The 4,627-nt window shown below is 37.5% G+C and overlaps 1 pseudogene; it reads right to left on the bottom strand.

The window, feature by feature from the left end:
- Positions 1-1,262: 1,262 nt before the first annotated feature.
- LOC102848918 lies at positions 1,263-2,947 on the bottom strand (annotated as a pseudogene).
- Between the last annotated feature and the right edge of the window lie 1,680 nt (positions 2,948-4,627).

Below are 4,627 nucleotides of genomic sequence, written 5' to 3'. Positions count from 1 at the left end.
GGTGCATACATTTCTTTTTTTTTATTTATTTTTTTTTGGTGCATACATTTCAATAAAAGTTATAGACAGAGCAGACCACAGAACAAGAACAGTATAAAACTTAATCAGAAGACAGTGAATTGACTGGCTTGCACAACAAAACTGAGGTTAAAAGAGCAGGTATAAGACTCAATAATACATTAAGTTTAGGATTAGTGGGTGGAAGGAAGACTTTGGCTATGAGGCAAATTAGATGTCATTTGTGGATATTACCAGTGTTGGTGCAGTAACTGGGGATTTTGAAGAAAGTGAAATGTTTCTTCTCAAGTAGGACTTCTATAACAAAGTTGTCATTAGAAACAAATTACAGTGATCAAGCTCTGTCTGTGTTCATATTCGTCCTTTCCTCTTTCTTTTTAATTCCCCAGGAGATAACTTCTCATGACATAACGTTGTCTTGCCCTGTGTATAGGGAAGGAAGATCTTATGAACTTGGCAAATTTTCACAATTATAAATAACAATGTATGAAAAGAAAAATATGCCTGAAGGAGTGATCCACATTCCAAGATATGCTGTTAATAAATTGAATTTCCTTTATTTTCATTGTTACTCAAAAGGGTAAATGCATACATCACTGAAAAATTTATAATATGTCAAGATTTGGGAGTAGGTTTTGTTGGGTGATAGTGCCAAAGAGCACAAAGTGAATGCTGTGTTTAAAGTAGTGGTCTCCAGATAATGGTCTCTCCAGTGGCCCTAGGACTCATTAAAATCTTTATGGAGCTGAGACCTATCGTTAAGCAAGGGAAAAGAAATAGCACCCATCATATTGTATGAGACTTTATAACTTCAGACACAAAGTGGACTTATGACAGACTTTTCAGGGGCAAATTTGTTTAAAATTTATCCCTGAATTACTAATAGAGGAAATCACAGGAAGAACTCCAGAAGCCATACATGAGTTTTAAGTCTGAACAATTACAGACAAATTCTCTTGTGATTTTAAGAACATGGAAAATTGTTCTCCCTCTAAGAAGGTGGGCATTTATGTTTTGTATTCTTATTTATGAAGAACATTGTTGTTTAATAACTAAATATCTGTAGTGGTTAAGAGTTTATTAAAGTGTAATGAAGAAGTTTCAGAATGTTGTCAGTTCCCTAATACTGGATGAAGTAGAACCCACTTTGTGGGTTCAGAGATATTTTTTTTAATGTGAAAAATACCTTTCTTTTTAAATTATGCCAGTTATACAGTCTGAGATAGAAGACATTTCTTTAATCTTCAGGTAAAATACAAATCTTTAGTTCCATCATAATGAGTGCCTTCAGAAGCCTGCTGCACTTTTCTGATACAGTTCACCACCTTGCCATCTTCACAGCTTTGAGGTATTTTGGCCAACAGACCCTTCACTTTCCCTTGAGAGCAGTGGTCTAAGAGAATAAGACAGTCTGTGGCTTCTTGTAACAAGGCAGTCTTCACAGGCTCAGGTGTAAGGCTTGGATCCCTTGCTACATCACATATCAGTTTCAGGAGGGCCTTTAATAACACCACAAGTCTACAAGAAACCCTGGGCCAAGTATGCTGAATAAGAAGTTTTGGGGTCTCCAGTGTGTTCATTCTAGCCTCTTCCTCTGGTCCATCATAAACCTCTAGATAACCAATGATGACTCACTCCAGCCTCTTCATGTGCTGGACAGTCAGTATCCCCAACCTCTTCACAAAAGCAGGTAGATGTCTTGCATATGTCCTGCGTAAGGGAAGACGGTGCTCTGGCTCCATGTGGGTCAGGATTAGTTGCAAGAACTCATCACAGTGTGTAGTGGGTCGAGCTGCCTCTCCCTTCCGTTGCAAAGCTTTCTCCAAGATGGGGAATAAATCTAGTAGACACAGGAGCACAGCCTGAATGAGGTGGTGCTCCAGGGTGTAAAGGTGGTTGAAAAGAGCATGGTATAGGACCTGGGTCCTGTTGTACTGGAGTAAGTCAGCAGCTGACACATTAAGCACAATGTGATGGAGGCAGTGAATGCCCAGGAGTTTGTTCTCGGGTTGATAGTCATCTGAGATGAGCAATGACAGAGGAAGTACCCTTTCCAGATGTGGGTTCAGCCAGGGTCGAGTGATCTGCTGCAGAGTCCATGAGAAAACATGTTTGGTGGCAGGGTTATCTTTCCATGTTTCCTTATTTAAATCACATTTGAGAAGTCCCATTATCAGAGTAAATCTTCCTTTGTCATCTTCATTTTCTCCATAGAGGAATCCTGCTATAGAACCACAGCTGGAAACTTGAAGCAGTAAGGAGAGCACCTCTCTAGCAATGTCCTGAGATCTTGGACTGGTCCATGGTTGCTCCAAGCCGTGTGTGATGGCAAAAATATAGACAGGTCCTGCCAACTGATGCAGCCCTGTCTTCCATGCAGGGCCCACCTGAAAATTGGCAGTTTCAACTTTCCCAAGTAGCTTGAGAAAGAACAGTCCAATTTCTACATGAGGAAAAAATTTTAGGAACTGAAAGGAGGGAATAAGATTAGAAAACAAAGGCAAAGTTCTGATGTAGAAAGAGAATGACTTGGGCAGAACCAACAGAATGCCTAGCACGATGCTATAGGCATCTCCCAGGTAAAAAGGAAAATAAAGTTATATTGGTATATTCTTTATCACTACTACACTTCAGTATGACGAGAGCACTAAGAAAGGTTTCTTTTCATTACCTCCTCCCAGGAAAGCCATCAAACAACTATTGTGGAGTGGTTTCTGACTCATAGCTGTCATGAAGAACAGTGTAAAACTTCCCATAAAGTTTCCAAGGCTGTCATTCTTATGGGTGAGACTGCCACATCTATCTCTGTTTGGTAGAGGTCAAACTACCATTTATTTAGTAGCTGAGTACTTACTGTGGAACCAGATCGTTTGCAAATTGCACATTCTTTACTCTCCTGCAGTTTCAGAGACTTTCCAAATCTTGTCATTGGTATAGGTAGGTATACACTATTTTGATCAAGTTTCTCTAGTGATTCTGATATGCCCTTTGGAAGTTGGTCACTTAAATACATCAAGTGTGATTTGTCAGGGGCCGTGTCTTAAATGGATATTATTTTTATCCTGTAGGTAGCTGTGTAGTCCAGGAAGAGTTGTGCTTCTGACTCAGAGGCCAAGCTACTCTGGCAGTTCAAATCCACTAGGCACTCTTTGGGAAAGAAAAATAATCTCCTCCCATTTAATTTATAGGTTCAGAAACCCACTGGAAGATCAGCTATGAGTCGGTTCCAATTTGACAATTATGGGTTCTTTCTCCTATTCTCTAAAGGTTTTGAGAGAGATTATTGCTTTCTTCATTCTTAAATCCAAGTAAGAAAACATTTAGTATTTATGTCTGTATTCACATTGCTAAGTTAAATAGTCTTCTTAATTCTTAAACTCTATTTAGTTACCTTCTTGATTCTTAAAATCTTTTTAGAGAGCAATTATCTTCTGTACACTTCTAAATAAAATGAATGCTAAATAAAGGGAAATGAACCAAGCAGGAATTTGTAAATATGCTTACGAAGTAATTCTAGAAGGCTTCTTGGAAAAGATAAGATTCTATTCATAGCTATACTCAGTTAATGTTGTTCGTCAGCGTAGGTTCAAGTTGGGGGATGTAAATTTTAAATTAAAACTCTTACCTGTCTAGTGTAAATGTCAAGTTTTAAAAAAGATTTAATGACAATAACATATGGCACATATCTAGCAGAAGAAATTACTAAAACAGATTGGGAGATTCAGGGAGGCTTTCTTTGTGAGTTAACTGAACCAGGAGTATTATATTTTCAAGAAGTTTGTATTTTAGCAGAAAATATTCAAGAAGGATATTGCAAATTAAAGAAGACAATATATCCAAAGTGGAAAAACCATTAAAATAATTGCTAAATTTCTAGGAAACAGTAGTGTGTTTCTTATTATTGGAAAAATTTCTAGCAAGAAATTAACCTGGATAGATAAGACATTTAATGGCATGCTAAAGAACTTACATTTGGAGAAGGAATAAAATTAACTAACTAGCTAAGTAAGTAGGACCTCAGATTTCTTACTGACTTGCTGTGGTAACTTCTGCTCAACCAGAGGTATCACTTTTGGGTTTTTAAAATTACAAACATAGACATAGTATTTATCTGTTATGGTAGAGATGAGAATATACAAGATTGTATAACATAAATGTAAAGTAAAACTGAGAATTTATTACTAATAGCTGTAGAGAGATTTGTCAACTCAAAGGCCGTACCTCTGTGGCAGTTTTAATCCACCAGGACTTCCGTGGAAGAAAGAGAAAAGTCTCCTATGAGTTGGTTCCAATACAACCACAGTGAGTAGAGTCAATAAGGAAATAAGATGCAAGAGAAGTCTGTTAATAAAAGATTTGACAATTCTGACTTTAAAAAGCTGGTAGTGGGTGAAAGATTTGACTGGAAGAGAGACTATAGAGGAGCTGTAAAAATGCAAATGAATGGTAAAATAGAATTCAGAAGAATTTTTTAATTTTATAGATGGTATACCAATTGACATATTTCAGTTAACAGATGCTGCCATGGACGTGCTCACCAAATTGTGCCAAGAAATCTGGAGAACGACCACTTGGCCAACTGACTGGAAGAGATCGATATTTGTTCCTA

This window comes from Elephantulus edwardii, unplaced genomic scaffold (genome assembly GCF_000299155.1).
Source record: "Elephantulus edwardii isolate Elephantulus edwardi_28Jun2011 unplaced genomic scaffold, EleEdw1.0 scaffold00044, whole genome shotgun sequence".
NCBI classification, from domain to species: Eukaryota; Metazoa; Chordata; class Mammalia; order Macroscelidea; family Macroscelididae; genus Elephantulus; species Elephantulus edwardii.
Note: the sequence above shows the minus strand (reverse complement) of the source record. Positions and strands in the feature narration are given on the sequence as shown.